General features: G+C 37.6%; 1 protein-coding gene across 10 annotated transcripts in view; it reads left to right on the top strand.

Annotated features, from left to right (window-relative positions):
* SNCAI (synuclein alpha interacting protein) overlaps nt 1-19,186 on the top strand; it is a 147,014-nt gene that overhangs the window by 22,467 nt on the left and 105,361 nt on the right. For 3 of the 10 annotated variants that reach the window (XM_071098547.1, XM_071098548.1, XM_071098550.1), the window contains exon 2: nt 5,533-5,694. The exons of the other annotated variants lie outside the window; for them this stretch is intronic. The gene's annotated coding sequence lies outside the window, so the exon portion shown is untranslated. The remainder of the gene's footprint in view (nt 1-5,532; nt 5,695-19,186) is intronic. 10 annotated transcript variants of the gene reach the window in all.

Raw genomic sequence — 19,186 nt, 5'->3', positions numbered from 1 at the left:
GATTTTTTCCCTCTTTCCTTTTTCTTGATGACTAAAATATCATATAATCTTATTTTAAAGAAAAATAAAATCTAACAATTTAGCATTTATCTTTAGTGGAAATTGTTGCTAGGAGGAAAAACAGTTTTATAGAGAAGTTTGAGGTGAACAATTGCCAAGGACTCAAAAGACAGGCTTTTTATGTGTGTGATGTATCTAAGGGTTTGTCTTGACAGTGTCAAAATAACAGTTCAATTCTGTTAACCACTTGATTCACAAATAAGTCAAAATAATCATTAGGCTAAATTAAACTGCTTTTTTTCTTTTCTCAACTTTCTTCATCAAAAGTATATATTTGTAGTTGTAGAGCAAGCAGATATACTAGCTCTTATGAAAAGTAAAAGGTGTTCCAGTTATGACGGATAAAGGGAGTCTGACTGCCATAACTGTTAAAGCACACCAAAGTTTGGCAGAGGGTTTCTCTGCACTTTAACTGTTGTACATCAGGTTCTCTAGGAAACAGAATCTGTGCAGGAAGTTTATTAGGGACAGCTGTTGGATTCAACATCTGTGGAAGGAAGGGAAGGAGTCAGAGAGGGCAGAAGGAGAAGTTGGGCTCTGACATAGTCTCACTTAAAGCTCCAGCCAACCCATGGAAAGCTCTGATGCTAGGAGGGCTCTTTGTCATTGTACTGAGTTGGAGCAAGGGCACCTGGCCTGCATAACTCCATGCCATCCAGTTGTTGAATGAATACAGGCTGCCCCAGGAAGGTGGCTTTTTCTAGCCCAGGGCAATTCCTATAGAAAGCTGAAAGCCGAGGGCTATCAGGCAACATCTTTCCCAGGACCTGGGCGAATATGGCCTTAAGTCCTGAAAAAGAATCTGGCAATTCATGACAATGCCCTTTCTAGTAGCTGACTGAAATATTTTGAAATTTTAAGACAGAAAAGGAAATAATCAAGAATAATATTTGCATTTTATTATTAAGACTTATATAGTGTTATCACAGAGGGAGGCCTTCTTCTACAGACAAAATAAGACCAAAAGAAATTATTTAAATAAGCCTATTTTGCATAGAAGTAATATATTTAGCCAATACTGGTTATTGAGAGAGAGAGAGAGAGAGAGTGTGTGTGTGTGTGTGTAATAGATACACAGAATGAGCCACTTTTATTTTTATGTACTGCATTAGTACCATAAAATATTGCTGTCATTTAATGTTTGCAACTCTCTTGTATGGAAGGTACTATTGTCCAATTCTGCTGATAAATAGAATCAGAGGGCTAGGAGACATGTCCAAGATCATACAGCTAGTTACTGGTGTAGTCATGACTCTAACCTACATCTGCCCGTATTAAAGCTCTTCTTGATCCTCTCCTTCATTGTTCTAGTCCTTGGACCATAGAGGTTTTCTATTTCAGTAGATAACTTTTTGTCCTCCCAGACCTCAGAAATTTTTCCTTTAAGCTAAGTGTTTATCTCCTTTGGCCCTTGTCACAGCCTTGGCTGGCAAAAAGGCAAGGTGTTTTCCTTTCATTGTTGTTGTTGTTGTTGTTGTTTCTGAGACAGGGTCTTGCTCTGTCACCCAGACTGGAGTGCCATGGTGCAGTTATGGCTCTCTACAGCCTCAAACTTCTAGACTCCAGTGATCCTTCCACCTCAGCCTCCCGAGCAACTGGGACCCCAGGTGCATGCCACAACACCCAGCTGATTTTTTTGTATTTTTAGTAGAGACTGGGTTTCACCATGTTGCCCAGGCTGGTCTCGAACTCCTGGGCTCAAGCAGTCTGCCCATCTTAGCCTCCCAAAGTGCTGGGATTACAGGTGTGAGCCACTGCATTGGCCGAGGCAAGTATTTTTATCTGCACTTTAGCAGGAATGTAGTGCTGATGACAGTGGCCTAGCATCTTATGAAAACAGGACCATTCCAGGAAGGCTTCTGCCCTGTACTTCTGCCCCCATTTAGTAGATGAATTAACAGGTAAAAGAAATGATGCAAAATGTGGCAGGAGTCAGAGGTGAACTTGGGTCTACTGATTCCAAATCCCATGCTTAATTCCCCCTCCAATGGGATTAACACAGGAAAAGGGAAAATATGGATAATTGTAGATATACTGCACATAAATTGTGGGTGCAGAACAATATCAACCTTTCAATGATCCTACATAATAATCGTTTTATTTATGATAAGGAGATTGTGGAACCAGTAGAAAGAAGTTATTTGAGTGGCCATTAGGAAAAATGTAAGCATATACACTTTTAAGAATGTGGCTTAAACAAATTTTGAAATGATTTTAAACTTCCTTTAAATTAGAATAACTTCCTAAGGGCTTCTTGTTTAGAATGCCTGAATGATGTGTCTCTTTTACTGACAGAAATAGTTGCCTGATTCCCCACAGTTGAATCACATGACAAATGCAACTCCATTGCTCTGAGACAATCTGTTTCCTCTGTTTGAGTTTTCTTTGTTTGTTTGTTTTTGAGGTGGAGTCTCACCCTGTCGCCCAGGCTGGAGTGCAATGGCGCGATCTTGGCTCACTGCAACCTCTACCTCCTGGGTTCAAGTGATTTCCTGCCTCAGCCTCCCAAGTAGCTGGGACTACAGGCATGCCACCACCATGCCCTGCTAATTTTTGCATTTTTAGTAGAGATGGGGCTTCGCCATGTTGGCCAGGCTGGTCTCAAACTCCTCACCTCAGGTGATGCACCCGCCTCTGCCTTCCAAAATGCTAAGATTACCACCATGAGTCCCCACGCCCAGCCTCCTCTGGTTTATTTTAGACAGCACAACTGAAGTAGAAAAGGTTCTCTTGTTGCCTAGTTTATTATAATAGGGTACTGCTTGTGTCAGAAAATTCGAGAGGACTTTGAGATATTTGTCAGATATTTATATAATATTTCATCTTCCATAATATAAAAAGGAATAAGGAGAGTCATTGTAATATTTGAGTCACATACGTTTTTTGATACATTGAAGTAAATGACAATCCCAATCTGAAGTATTTTAAGTCTTTTCTCAAGCAACTATTACTTTATTCATGTCTTTGGTTTCAGCTCAAATCTTAATTTAATGGAAGATTTCACCAACAGTTAAATAGAATGGATACTTCTGCATGATTAATGCAGTGTCCCCTATATATTGTATGACTCTGAATTATAAATTATTTAGCATTTTAGTACTAGAAACAGATGATATGTTTGCCTTTTGAAATGCAGATAGAAGGATGTAGACAGAGTGTCGCTCTGTCACCCAGGCTGGAGTGCAGTAGTGCACTCTCGGCTCACTGCAAGCTCCGCCTCCTGGGTTCACGTCATTCTCCTGCCTCAGCCTCCTGAGTAGCTGGGACTACAGGCACCCACCACCACACCCAGCTAATTTTTTTGTATTATTATTATTTGTTTTAGTAGAGATGGGGTTTCACCATGTTAGCTAGGATGGTCTCGATCTCCTGACCTTGTGATCCGCCCAGCTTGGCCTCCCAAAGTGCTGGGATTACAGGCGTGAGCCACCGTGCCCAGCCTGATAAAAGATTTTAATACATCATGAACACTTACACATGCATGTGTGTTCATTAACAACCACAAGTCAGTCAGCTTAAAAATTCATGCTCACGACTTGTCGGTGTTAATCTAAAGGTCCATAAATTGGATTATCACTGCTAGTGCTATAGTAAAAACCAACTAATAATTTATTACTTTTTTTTCCTAGGTATTAAAATGGTCACAGAACTACAATTATACCATTTCGTATGCACACATATATAAAGTTATGCTGATATTGATAATTTATAAAGGTTGTGAATGAGATCTGAATTAAGGATGGCTTGAAGTTGTCTTTTATTGACTATATGAAATCAAAAATTAAATATGATTATAATATCTAGAGAATTCACATACAATATACAGTGATTATTAAACTTTCAAGTTTCATTGTTTTGGGAGAAGTTTTGTGTCAGTCATGTCTGGTTGCCCAAATCTTTGAAAGAATGCTCATTTCCTAAAATTCTTTGTGGTCTAAACATGAGAGTTTATAGCAAGATTCACATGCACCCCTGCTTCTATGCCAGGGATTCCAAAGTTATGTGTACGGAGGCAGGAAGGTCCTTGCATACCAGGAGGGGCACTTGAGTATTATACAGTGGGGAGTAGTGAGTATTGACAACTTGAATGGTGTAGGCCTGGAGAAAGTTGAGTTTGTGATCATTTGGGAATGTAATGCCAGTTTCTCCACAGCTTCTGACTTTCATGATAAGGTAAAAATGTGGATGTTTTGGTGAAATTTTCTGATTTTTAGGACACTCACTGGGCCAGATCAATCCCTTACGTGGGGTGCGTGTAGCCTGTAGACCTCCAGTGTTCACATTCCTATCTAAGTCAAAGAGAGCCCAAAGTCTTGGGTTGTTGGCAACTAATTATCTTAACAGAATCTTCAAAATAGAATGAAAACCAACTTTGGATACATTTCAGTGTTCTCCTACAAGTGTCAAAAACTACAGTAACCCTCCAGTTTTTTAGTTTAAGCCATGTGTGTGTACCTTTTAGCCAAAGGGGCAGAGGCAGTTGGAATTCTATTTCATTTGGCATATTGTCTTTTATTATTGATTGGTCTAACATTGGACACTACCTTTCCTCATTCCCATTTACCTATCTCGGTATGAGATTTCCTGCCTTGATTCAAACCTTTGTGGTCAGTTTTTATCTGATCATTTGTCTGTCTGATATCCTTGATATGCTTTTATAACATTTTTAACAGAAAATATAAGTGCTATTTATGGAATGCAAGCTGGTCAGCTATGAAGGGTCTCTTGTGATTTCTCAAGTTGTTTTGATGTTTGACTAATATTGGCTCCTAGAACAGAAGTCTGGGAAGTAACAGGGAATGTTAAACGACTGAATACTAGTTTCCTTCCCTTCCAAGTCTGTCTTCAGGGGCATAGAGAAAAGATGAATGAGAATGGAAAATAGAGGAGTGTAACTGAGCAGGGGTTAATTATATTAATTTCAGACTCAACTCATCTTGAAGACATTATAATCTATAAAAAATGGAATTTCAACAAGAAGCCAAACTCATATTACCTTTTCCTTTTTGAGAGCACAATATGTTATAGTCATCAGGCACTCATAAATTGCCGTTACAAGCTGTTTAGAATAAGACACTATACAAAACCTACTTAGAATTGGAAACCGTAGGGAGATTTCTTTTTCCCCCCTCTGTTGCACCTGAGGTAGTTTTTCCATGTGTTGAGTTTCCTTTTCGTTGTTCATTGGAGAACATGGGAATTCTGCTGTGCTTCTTGTACATGTGATGGATGAGGAGGGTCAAGATACAATTGAATTATTTTAAATACTGAGGAGCCAAATGTAAATAGTACTATGTAGTACTGTCCCCTCATTGTATATGCAAACACAGAGAGCCATCATGTTTTCTCCTTCATTTATGCTAAGTTGCCTGGTAAGAATTATTAAGTGGTAGATGGGAATGGGAATAAGTAGAAGAGAGTGAAAAAATAGTCCAATTTCTTCCAATACAAACTTCTCTGTTCCTTCACCAGGAAAACTTCAGTTCCTGTTTCATCAACAATAGTAAGAATATCTAGGTAAAAGACCATTGAGAAGTGTCAATATCTTGAAGCAAACGAATATTCTTCAAAATATTTACAGTAGCCATGAAAATAACTTAGAACATCGAACTGGAGTAATCAGCATTGACAATTGTGCATACTATCCTATTTCTCATTACTTTGTCCTATGTGCATAAGTAATCATTTCAATGACTCCTTTTGTTAAAATATGTGAACATTTATATTCAATTATTCAAAAGCACATGATCCTATGTCAATTCCTTGGAAATTTTAGAGTAAATTTTACTACTTCATCACCTGTATCTAGACAAATTTATTAGGCACTTGCTGATGGTGAGTAATACCTGTTTATTAAGCTGATTTTCCGGCTGCTTTCATGAGCGCTTTCATAAATTAGCATTAGTACCTTAACATTTAAGCTTAAACAGGGGTTAGGCATTCATAAATTGAATCAAGTGATCATGGACTAAGAGGGAAGGAAAACGTTTTTTAATGCATTTCTGGCCCACCACCCCCCTCCTCTTCTTTACAACCCCAAGAGCCTACTTTCTAATTTAAAGTTAGAATCTCTAGTGCCAGAAATGTCTACTTTATGTCTTGGCTAACCAGCGAGGATAATCAGCACCTTGTCTTTCTTAAAATTGACAGGGCACATTTTTAAAGTGTTGAAAGAGAAGTATACAGAGCTTACAGGTTGAACAGTCTCAGTTCCCTGACCTCAGCAAAGATTTTGAAACTTAAGTTGTTTTCAGATGTCAGGGTAAAGACCTGTGGTCAGTTAAATGAATCAGCTATTTTAGTCATTGGTATTTTCTAACAAATACATAAAAATCGGAAGTGCACACTCTGAAATATAAAAATCAACATTATTCATTTTTTATAGTTTTGTGTTACATTCACCAAAGGGAACAATATATATCCCAGTTTGGTAAGACTATCATCTGTTTTAGCATATTAAAAAGGCAAACTCATTTAAAGATTCAGGTTTAATCCTTTGAAAATTAACCCAATCCCAGGCATTAAATGAACTTTGCCTAAATTCAAACAAGTGCAGAGAACCTCCAGTTTATTTTGCCCTTTTAGTTGGAAAACAATACAATTTTCCATGCTGCCTTTCACTGGCCCCTTCAGTGCCTCCTCAAAAGAGCAGTAGAGCCTTCATCTCTCAGGGATCTGTAGGAAACGCCGTTGTTTTGGGCAGGCTCCAACCATGTAAAATCCAGCCCCAGTACCCTGGAAATGTTGGATAGGAGGAGATTCTTGGGGTGTGGTGGGAGCAGCTAGTACTTAAAAAACAATACTCCATCCCGAATTTAGATGCTTCCAAAATCCTTTGTCTTTCACAAATCCACTTCTTGATTATGTCATGGAATCTGAATAAAGTTAAAGGAATATAAAATAAAGGCAGTTTCTGCAATAAATTTATATAAAATACGCTTGCTTCCTTCAGGCCACGTCCCTCTCTAAGAGGGTGGAACTAACACTTCTGTGAATGACGATGCATAAGAATGTTTTTTATTTTAGACCCTCTCTAGGAGAGTGGAACTAACACTTCTGTGAATGATGACACACGAGAATGTTTTCGATTTTAGCTGTTTGCCCATCGGCTGCCCGTTCTCCCACTGATCAGACTATTGGTTGCTAGGCATCCACATTATTACACCCAAAATTGCAATTTTGTGGTTTCTCCCTTCTTCCTCTTCTACTCTTCTCCTCGATGGCCTATCCACTGTTGTCACCTGACTACTTAGGTCAAAGCATAGAAACTGGAGGACTGATCTGAGCAGTTTGGGGAATGGAAGCGTGGAACCAGCAACTACGTTTATCCTATGGAGTCACTGCTCCCAGGGCACAGATTCTCAGGGAATGTCTACAGGAATTACCACTGCAGGCTTCCTGGTGCCTCCTGCAAGCAGAGATCTGGCATCTCTTCACCATGGTTCAGATCACTGGATATGGATTTGTAAACTAAAGAAAACACAGACCATTTCCATCCACATGCCACTTAATAGCTGTCAGCCATGGTTGAGTCCTATGATGAAGTGAGGGTGCTTTCAGACATTGTCTCATTTAGCCCTCAAGGAAATTCTAGGGAACTTTTAATGACCATTATCCCCAATTTACAGATGAAGAAATAGGCTTATAGGGAGGGCAAGGAACTTGCCTATGGTTTTTTTCTTCAGGTAACTGGTGCAGAAAGGCCTGAGTCTGGCTCCAAAGCCCGTGTCCTAAACACAGCCCTGCGTCTCCCCCACCAGCTCTCTGCCTCACTCACCAGTATGTATGAAGCATTCCATAACCTTAACCTTAGCTTCCTTTTTTGTCACTCATTTTCAAGGTGACGGTGTGATAAGAAGGCATTGCTCTTTTTCCAGTGGCAGAATGTTTAGGATATGTTATTTTTGTCTTATACATGGTTTGTAAAAGATATCTGCCATTGATATATGAAATGCTATCTTCATATTTACCTTTCATAAGAAACAAAATAGAATGTCTTTTTCTTCCTTTCCTCTTAAATATGTGATTACACTTGTTTTGGAAGAAGTACCGGGGTAGATGGCACCTTACAATAGTTTTGGCAAATATGTTCATGAGTTAAAGTCATAGAAGTCCTCATACCAACCAGATTTTCCAATGGCACAATACAAACTGAACATCTGAATGCTGAAACCTACTTTGTAATTTAGTTCTCAAACTAAATCAACTACCTCTTTTCTGCTTACTTCTTAGTTGTAGACAGCTAAATATTTGCTCGTGGAGCTGAACTGTTGCCCATTAAGTCGTTTTCTCATGTTTCCCCCTCACCTCCCATCTTTCCTAATAGTCATTACTGCCTGAAATCTTTTATTCAAATAACAACACATCATTTGAGTTGGATCTCATTTTGAAAAATTTAATAATTTTAACTGGAGATTGTTCAGTTATTTGAAACAACATCAGTATGCCTTTTACATGTAAGCAGTTTTTCTTAAAACTGAAATAATGAAACATAATAATTATATCTTGCTTTCGTGGATCACCGAGAATGTTTTGTAAATAAATCATCAGTGCTATGCATAGATGCTCAAAGGATGATACTCTGTCATATATGTTTTCTCTGAGGGTTTTAGAAAAGCCGGTTATAAAGCTAAATTGCTATGGCAAGGTTTCTCAACCTCGGTCCTACTGACCCTTTGGATCGGGTCATTTGTTGATCTCTGCATTGTAGAATACTTTTCAGTATCTCTGGCTTCTACGCATTAGATGTGAGTAGCAACTTCTTACTCAGTTGTCATCATCAAAAATGTCTCAGACAGTGCCCAGTGTCTCTTAGGGGCACAGTCACCTCTGGCTGAGAACCAGTTCTTGCCTTAACAAGATGAGAAACCAGTTAGACATCAAAACATTAGCTCTGTTGATGGTCAAGTTGAAGTGGAGAATGTGGCTGAGGTCTAAGGCCAAGTTGAATTTATTTTTTCTTTTTCTTTTTTTCAGATACTTCTGCCCAAGGGCACGATGCCTTCCATGTTTACTATATTCAAAAATATTACAACCCCGTGACTGTCTCCCTCACCCACTTTACTCAATTTGTCCTCCTATCCCCCATCTCCACCTGAAATTCATATTTAATTGTTTATTGTTCTCCTCCTCCACTAAAATGTAAGCTTCATGAGAGCAGGACATTTTTTCTTTAGTGCTGTTACCCCAGAGCACAGATCAATGCCTGCCACATAATTTGAATCCATGAGTAATTGTTGACTAAATGAGTCAATTATTTAGAGACACTTGCTGTAAAAAGATAGATTGAGGATGTTAAAGATCACAAACATAGCTGAAAATAAATAGTTGAGATAATTTTTATTGAAAAAGGACGGCTTAAAGTATGATCATTCTACTTAATGGTTTTATAATTAATTAATCCATAATTGAGATTTAGGTTTTTCCCTCATTTTATATAATTAGTTTTGCTGGTCTATTTTTCATGTCAAGCAAACAATGCTTTCAGAGAGAGGGCTTTGAGCTGCAAGGAAATGAGGAGTGAAAGCTCAGATGATGTGTGAAGTGGGAAAACAGTAAGAAATACTAACATTTCTTATACAATCAGTCACTCAAAATACAGCAATAAGCAAGAGTCTATTGTTCGGTAGTTTCACTGGAAGGTAAAGAGAGACAAGCACAATATTCCTTTGAATGCTGCTTTGCGTTTCAGAGCTAACAACTGAGAGTTTTGAATTTCAAGTAAGTAACAATTTATCCATTCAGGGTTTAAAATTTGTATTATATATTTTCAAATCTTTCTTGATTTATACTTATTTTTTCAGTTCCCCAAATTTAACCAGTTACACATATTTAAGTACCATTATCCTCAATAATTTGAACCGAAGTAGTTGCCTTTAATAGGAAATATGCATTTCATCCTGAAAATAGAACACAAAATTCTTAGCTTAGCTATAAGGTCCAGAAATATTTGAGCTAAAATGCTGTAAGCTGAACAAATAGTAAAAGATACACATTCTACCAAATGTGTTCTGGTCTTGAAAAATTAAGGACCTGTGTCCCAGAAAGGTAGAGAATGCAGCCTCTTCAGGATGTGTACTGTCCACCACTGAAATTTTGTATGACAGGAATCACATCCTGGCTACGGGCAGATGCCAGGATTCGCTAGTATTGTCAACAAAAGGGCTATGACAACTTATCTTTTAAAAAATGTTGTATCAATTTTTTTGTTTTTGGTTTATTGGAATGCCCTCATGTTTCTTAATTATAATGCCTACTTAGCTCTTTCAAAGAACCTATTTCTTACTTTTAAACATGGAGTCAAAATAGTAAGAATAATAGATTTGTTTTTGTTTTTCCGTTCCCCATACCTACTTCCTGGAGTATATGAAAAGTCCTAAAGAGGCTAGAGCAATCCTAGGGCTATGGATTGGGCACCTGTTTATTACAGAATAATTAAAGAAATGGAAGAACTAAAGTGAATATTCTATCCCAGTTCTTTGTTGGCTGTGGTTTGGAGAGGAGTTGCCTCCCCCAGTTTCACAGTGCATTAGTGATAGATCCCCTGGCTGAAACCCCAACTCCCATGATCTCTCTACAGCATTATTCCCATCCTCCATTTATGGTATAATGTGGCCATATTTTATCCCCCCTGGACTCTAACATTGCTCAACACCTGGAGTCAGGGGATTTGTTGTTGTTGTTGTTGTAAATACAACACAGTCACGGTTCACTGCAACCTTTAACTCATGGGCTCAAGTGATCCTTCCCCCTTAGCCTCCCAAGTGCCTAGGACTACAGATGTGTGCCACCATGCCTGGCTTTTTTTGTTTAAGAGATAGGATCTCACTTTGTTGCGCAGGCTGGTCTTGAACACCTGGCTTCAAGCAACCCTCCTAACTTAAACTCCTAAAGTGTTGCGATTACAGTTGTGAGCCACCATGCCCAGCTGTCAGGGTTTTTTGGTATAGTTTTATAATGATGGTGGGCTGAGTGACGGTGACAGGGAACAAAGAAAGAGGGAAAAGAGGAGAGGGCTGCCACTTTTGGAAATTCTATCTGGTAGGAGAACATTTTGTTCGATTAATAGACATATTAACTTTCCAGTAAGTGCAAAACATATAATAGGTGATATGGAGGAATACAAAGATAAATATGACCTGGCCCTGCATTCCAGGAAAGCATGCCCTCTAATGATTTTCTTACTTGAAATGGTCCAGTGCAGCCAGGCCATAGCCACAGATCTTCCTGGAAGTGTTAGCAATTCAAATAAATTATGCTCAAGGAGACCCAAAAGAATGGCTTACCCTACATGGTTCAGCTAATAGCATTTTTATTATTCCTTAGAATTCCTTCTCTCAGGGACTTTTTTTAAAAACTCAAAAATGTATTTCCTTTATCCTGTGATTTGCTCTTGTGGCTCTATATTTTCTAAGTACATTGACATCACTAAATGAGGTTAAAAGTAGGATTCCAATGTTAGCAGTCAGGGAGTAGAGCTTGTCTCAAATAGCTGACGCTTTTTGCAAAGTCTAAATAAAACTTCCTCTTTTCTCTTTATTCAAGTAGAAGACAGTTTTACCAATAAATCCAGTTAGATCCTGTCTATTGCAAAGAATAGATTTGTAGACTAATAGAGTTTTAGACCTGTAAAATTAGGGATAAGCTAGACAGCTAAATCAGTAGACACTTAGTATATATCTTCTTTCTAGTCGTTGAATAATAGGACTCTTGAATTCATTTCTAATGATTTATTGAAATTTGGGTAAATGAAAGTAGGGTTGAAATGATCTAGTTGTAAGTCTTTTGCCATTTCCAGTCCATAGTAGTATTAAGCCAAAAAGTCTGTTTTCAAACCTTTTGGTAGCCACATAAAAGTAATAATTTTGACTCTGAAGATATTTGAACTGTGAGGTTCTAAGAAAGACTAATTATATGGATACAATTATAGATATAATGAAAGCAATTGTCAATGGATTGTGTAGGGATTTTTCCAATCACATTAATTATATTACCAAATAATTAAAACATAGCTGAGGCAAGCTATCTAGGAGTGATTTCCAGATGTGAGTGAGCTAATTTTTATCATTAAAGATAACTCAATGTTTTAATGTAACTGGAACAAAAAACATGTGCTTCAGTAGAACCTTCAAGAATCCAGTGTTATTTGCCTGACTTTATTTTACCCATAAATTGTTTGAAAGGATAGACTATGAATTCTTTATCATCTATAATATATTACAGCTTTCTGGAAGGTCTATGTGAGAAACACTTTTTAAAGCTTGCTAGGATAAAGTGACGGTTATAACATCTTTACCACAAGGAACATCTGTTTACCAGCTCTGCTTTTTTTGACCGGCTGTAGGAGTGCTTTAGGGAGTGACTTTTTTTTTTTCTTTTCTTTTTTTTTTTTTTTTTCCTTCTCTTGACAGGCTTCTGTGCTTGAGGCCAGACTACAAAGATAACAATAGTGTATGAGTGTTTATGTATGTGTATTCATGTGGGCACATGTGTACAGCATGCTAAAATCATAAGCATAGTCATGTAACAATGGTTCTGTTTCTCCAGATGATTTGAAAGTCATTGGTACTTCCACCTGTGAATAGATACCCTCAATTTGAAAAAAAAAAAAATTGCTCTTACTTTGTCTCTCTTCTAATTAAGTTTTCAATTTCTAGAAATTCTTTACATTTTTAACTAAAATGATGCATGTGACATGACACCTTGGTATAATGGACATCTTATTCAGACAGTTCTGTTTATATCTGATTTTTAGAAATTATAAAAAGAAGTATATTGTTTTTTCACCTAACATAGAACTGTGAAGTTCTGCAAAAGAAGGCAAAGTTGAATTTGGGAAACATTCATTCAGATTTTTCCTCTGATAACAATTTTCTTTTAAAAAAAATAAACTAAAAGTGTTTCCTTTTTTATTTCCCATTTTTTTCTTGGCCTTTGAATATCCAACATTACCAAACATGTTATGAGCAAGACAAGGTATAGTTTGTTGTTACTTCTTAAGTCAGTAATGGTTTTCCTTAAAAATGATATGAATAGGCCGGGCGTGGTGGCTCAAGCCTGTAATCCCAGCACTTTGGGAGGCTGAGACAGGCAGATCACGAGGTCAGGAGATCGAGACCATCCTGGCTAACACGGTGAAACCCCGTCTCTACTAAAAAGTACAAAAAATTAGCTGGGCTAGGTGGCAGGCACCTGTAGTCTCAGCAGTGCTGAAGCAGGAGAATGCGTAAACCTGGGAGGCGGAGCTTGCAGTGAGCTGAGATCATGCCACTGCACCTCAGCCTGGGCGACAGAGCGAGACTCCATCTCAAAAAAAAAAAAAGATATAAATATTGATAAATACTGAATATATTTCAGTTTTCCTCAAATTATTGGGATTCCCCCATCCATTATTACAGATTTCAAAGGACATATGCCTTTCATTCCAATTTTCGTAACAATTGGGATACAACTTGAAAATTCCCAAGTATTTTTTATATATTAGTTAAAGGAATGGGAAACCTAAAAATAAAGTTTATTGTTTCTTATTTATTAAGATATTTTAACTCATTAAATGAAAAAGACATGTAAAATAGCTTTCACTGTGTGTAATTATGGTGCAGGCAATTTCTGTTGCTTATTACCTTCATGTTCTTGAATAGTGGGGTGGTAACAGGTCCCTGCCCTCATCGTCTGAGTCCCCACAGATCAGTTACAATGGAGTTGTCAGAAGAGGAACATATTCACTGATGAAATGACTAGTTATAAAAGTAGTCTTCTAAAACCCTATCAAGTTAATGTTTCTGTTCATCAGTTTGGGGCTGATTATAAGATGCTTATAACAATTTAATGCAACAGAAATGCTATGCTGAAAATATAGTGTACATACCAACCATATAACAAAGGAAATTTATTATAAGAATTATTTAATGCAATGAAATTGATGTTGAAAAATTGCCTGATTCACATATAAACCCATTGACAAATGAGGAGCCAGCAGAGTTGGATCAATGAGCAATTGAAAATTAGAGAACAAAAATGGATGAGGACATAAGATGTTTCACACAAGAACTATATCAGAATCAAAAGATGAGAAAATATCTGGAAAATTGATGACATTTTTTAGTATTTCTGCAATAACAGGTCTACTTTAAGCTGCACTGTTGTATAGTTTTGTACAAAAAAAAAATGTCCTGAAAAATCAACACTTGATTTGGTCTTTATTCCAGTTGATAGCTTAAATTTTAGTTTAAACTTTGTTCCTTGTGATATAATTTTTAATGAAAGTCATTTAAGATAATATTCCAATGTGATCTTTGTCACTATTTCTATGAAAAAGTGGATTGACCCTTTTCTGTTACCAATTATTCTCTGATAATGAAAGCCTCTGGAATAAAGCCACCACTCTGAATTTTCTATCACAATTAATTATGAATAGAATATGCCTCAGTTCATTCCTTTGTTTAAACCACAAATTATTTATTTGCCTCTTTTCAGAATACTTTTTGAGCACAATGATCCTCAACTCTGGTTACACATTAAAATTACCTGAGGAGTGTTTTTAAATACAGATGCCTAGTTCCCACCCCAGAAAAATGAAATCAAAATCCCAGGGCTGCAGAGAGGTTGGAGGTAGAACTTGATATGAACTATTGTTTAAAGCTTCCCAGGAGATTCTAATGACTACCACTGATAATACCTCTAAAGGGTATTAAAACTTCCAGCAAGCTTTCCAACTAAAGAAATGAATATAGATATGGTTTGCTTCCTACCCACACTGTTTTAATACACAGAAACTTTCAAGGATTTCCCTTATATATATCAACTTTAAAAATGACAGAAAATTAGATCTTTATTAAGAAAAAAGAGAAATTTCTTAAGATAACTAATTTCTATACTCCACACTAGGTATTTCTTCCATTTGCTTTTTCTGCTATTTCCTGTCTTTGGAGTAATCATCATAGTGTTTGTGTTTCTGAGAGGTTGAGGGTCTGGCAGACAGAACCTCAGCACAGTCAAAACACCTCATGCTTTCTGATCCCTCTGCTGCTTCATCCCATTGTGCATCCTACTCTTGCCAAACAAATATAGTCTTTATTTCCTATGCTGTGGTGCTTCACTGGGCCATGATGGTTTTGATAGGGCTCTTCTCTGCCCGTGGCTGCCCTGCTCATCTCTATCACAGTCTCTTCTGGCAAGTCTGAAGACAACCTCTGGACTTCCACAGCCCTTTGCTCCCCCATCAGCTGAATGTCCTTTGTAAAGAGCAGATGTGTTGTATTCTTCCCTATTATGATTTGTTCATGTTAGATAGACACTTAGCAAGTTCTTTTGAAGTTAGGGAATAATGGAAAAGGACATAATGGTGGGAAGAATCTCAAAGTTTCATTTAACTGTAATAAAAGTTTATGTAAATTTATTTCAAGAATTGCATTTTCTTGGTCTTGTCCCATTTCTACATTTGGAATATGTTAAGCATGGTAATTGCTGAATTCAAGGGTCCGTCCCGGCTGAAAAGATTTGTAAGTACGTAAATAAGTTGCTGATCTTTATGTTCAGAGGAAAGAAACATCAGAGGTGATTATTATCCAAATATAAGAAGATAATTTGTTCTTTCTTAATTCAGTTTCCCAGAATTTGATTCCAGTAATGGACTATTTTAGTATTAAGATGACATAATTTTTTAGTATTATTATTATTTTATTTCAGTATATAATAGTATATTTCAGTATATACTAAAAAGATATTGTGGTTCAGATTTTTGCATTCTTTTTGTACACAAAACCCTTACAAAGTGTTTACAAGGAGTAAGGTTTTTTGGGTTTTTTTTTTTAAATCAGTGTTGATTACTGGGAAAGTCTTATAAATTGCTTTCCTGTTTTTTAGCTCAGACTCTGACTCACAACTCATTACTGACCAATCTTACTTCCAAGTGTTTTGGTGCAACAATCATCTTACTTTTCTTTCTGGTGCTTATATGGTCACAAAGCCTGGAGGTCACAGAACGTGTGTGGTAGGATCATGAGACAGGTCTTAAAACTGCCTGCAGGCTGCTTTGCAGCAAGCCTGACCAAAAGCTGGGCCTCAAATGGGAAGATGGAATGAAAGAAAGGTACAGAGAGATCAGAGTGTTCATGATGAAGTGAGAATAGACAGGAGTGATACTACAAGATTTCTTTAGAAGGAGGCTTAGTGGAAGCCAGAACACCAAAGACCATATAAGAGCTAAGACATTCAGTGCATTCTTGCTGATAGTGTTGAGTGCTCTTGATTTTCCTTAATCCTAAAGATCATTGTTAGAAATATTAAATATGTGTCTAGCACATCAATTACTATAACCCAGATCTTATGTTACTCTGCTATGCCTCCAACATTTTTCTATTGATTCAGCATATTTAGTTTATGTTCTCTCAAATATAAAAGTGTTACCCTTTTTCATGCTTTTTCTACCTTGTCTAAATTCTGCTTTGTGATATCTTCTCTTTTTACTTTACATCTTCTTTCCCTCATTAATAGATGTGCTTATTTGATTGCAGAAGAAAATTTAAAATGTGAATTGGCCAGGCGCAGTCGCTCACATCTGTAATTCTAGCACTTTCAGATGCTGAGGCAGGCGGATCACTTGAGGTCAGGAGTTTGAGACCAGCCTGGCCAACATGGCAAAACACCATCTCTACTAAAAATACAAAAATTAGGCAGGCGTAGTACCATGCGCCTGTAATCCCAGCTACTTGGGAGGCTGAGGCAATGGAATTGCTTGAACCCAGGAGGCAGAGGTTGCAGTGAGCCGAGATCACTATCATGCCATTGCACTCCAGTCTGGGCAACAGAGTAACAAAGTAAGACTCTGTATTTAAAAAAAAAAAAAGAACTGGCCGGGCGCGGTGGCTCAAGCCTGTAATCCCAGCACTTTGGGAGGCCGAGACGGGCGGATCACGAGGTCAGGAGATCGAGACCATCCTGGCCAACACGGTGAAACCCCGTCTCTGCTAAAAAATACAAAAAACTAGCCGGGCGCGGTGGCGGGCGCCTGTGGTCCCAACTACTCGGGAGGCTGAGGCAGGAGAATGGCGTGAACCCGGGAGGCGGAGCTTGCAGTGAGCTGAGATCCGGCCACTGCACTCCAGCCTGGGCGGCAGAGCCAGACTCTGTCTCAAAAAAAAAAAAAAAAAAAAAAAAAAAAGAACTAATTAAAGACATGTTATTCTTTCTGTAGTGGTTGTGTACATAGCATAGTCACTGAGCAGCTTTTTTGGTTTCGCATTTAATGTCATTAGGACCCAGACAAGCCTGAACAAAGCACAGTGGTTAGCAGCGTGCAACATCTTCTGTCTGTGTTTGGGCCCAGCTGTAACTTAGATGTTTGTGCTGACCTCATCGGGGAAGACTGGCTGCTTAGCAAATTTGGCCAACTCTAACCCAAACCAAATGAGTTTGTATACAGTATTTCAGCTGTATGTCAGGAGACCAGATGATGACTTTGCTCAGAAGGAGGGGTTTGTCAGTGATAATGACCTCTTGTCTCCCAAAAAAGCAGGATGCTCTGATCTCACCCACTGATATCCTCTAGGAGGCAGGCCACATCTGGTTCATCTAATTACTGTGTTTAAAGCAACAAGGCTTATGAACGATCAGCAAAGAGCAATTATCAAAATCTTGGATGCACAGTGTTTGTTAATTGTGTTATTGCAAATGTATTAAATTGGTAAATCAGGTATTTTTAGTGAAAGTTACTTATCTTTTTGTTTCTGCTCCCCTTATCAGATTTCACCCAGACTGTCACAGAAAAATGAGTTCTTGTGTTATCAGTTCTACATTGTCATCAAAAAAGATGACACCACTGCTTGCATGAAAGTCTTAAAGGTCATTTGTTACAAAGTTTCCAGTGATTTTTAAAAGAATGTTTTTTATTAAGCCTTCTTTTTAGAAATGTCCATAGGTTTAACAGCTTCTTTTATATTGTTGGAGTTTCTATTGGGCTCTCATTAATAGGGTTAAAATTCACTCCTTTGGCTAAGTTATCTTATCTGATTTACTGAGTTTTCTACTTCTTTTACTGAAGGACGCATTGCAAATATGGGATTCCAGTAATGTTAATTTGCATTGTTCTGTTGTATCATAAATCTTTACCAGAAATTTTTTTTATACTTTTATATAGGGATGGGAAAATAGTTCCCTACTACAAAAAGAGTTCTTAGAAGATTTTTGTTTGGTTGTTTATTTTGAAACTCTTTAAAATTTTAGATTTATCTTGCTTAGTATGAACCTTTTGAAAATAATCAGCCTTCTTAATCCTCTGTTACAAGCCAAGAAAAAGTCTCATCAATTGCAGGCAAATGATACGATATCAGCAGACAACTTTGTGTTCCTTGTATTAGTCCATTCATTCAACAAATACCTATTTTTTTGTTATCTCCATGCAAATGAGTTATGGGCTACTTGAAATCATCTTGTTTTACAGGTAAATTTTTGGTTGTCCATAGTCAATATAACATTGCTCTAACAAAACAATTCATTTAAACCATGGATGGCCAGGTGGGGTGGGTCACACCTGTGATCCCAGCAATTTGGGAAGCTGAGGCAGAAGGATTTGATGAGGATAGGAATTCGAGACCAACCTAGGCAGCATAGTGAGACCTTCATCTCTACAAAAAACTTGAATAAAAAAGAGAAGAAGCATGGACTCTTATGAACTTTACCTAGAACAGTTCTGGAATCATCACCAGCTTTCAGTTATTCATTGCCAGTGGATACAGAACCCATCTACCTGGGAAATCCTTTGATACACATATATACAAAGATGACATTGCCTAGGCTCTACCTGCTTGTGGTTCTGTCTAGTACTTGACCAATTACATTGCCTTGGGTACTTTCAAAAGTACTTTTTCTTATTGGTTGAGTTAGTGCTTGGCATTAGCAGAATTTTAGAGCCAGAAGGAATTAACAATTACAACAGTGTAGATGAGTCTTCCAGATATTATGTTGAGCAAAAAAAGGAGGTGGGCAGCACAAGTGTACATACCACGTAATTCCATTTCTATAAAACTCACAAGGCAAACCAATCTATTGTGTTGGGATGCAGCATAGTGATTACCTACGTTGGGTAGGAGGACAGTGACTGAAATGGGGCAGAAGGTAGATGGCTTTA

Source organism: Macaca nemestrina, chromosome 6, assembly GCF_043159975.1.
Source record: "Macaca nemestrina isolate mMacNem1 chromosome 6, mMacNem.hap1, whole genome shotgun sequence".
NCBI lineage: Eukaryota > Metazoa > Chordata > Mammalia > Primates > Cercopithecidae > Macaca > Macaca nemestrina.
This window is presented reverse-complemented; position numbering and strand designations above follow the sequence as displayed.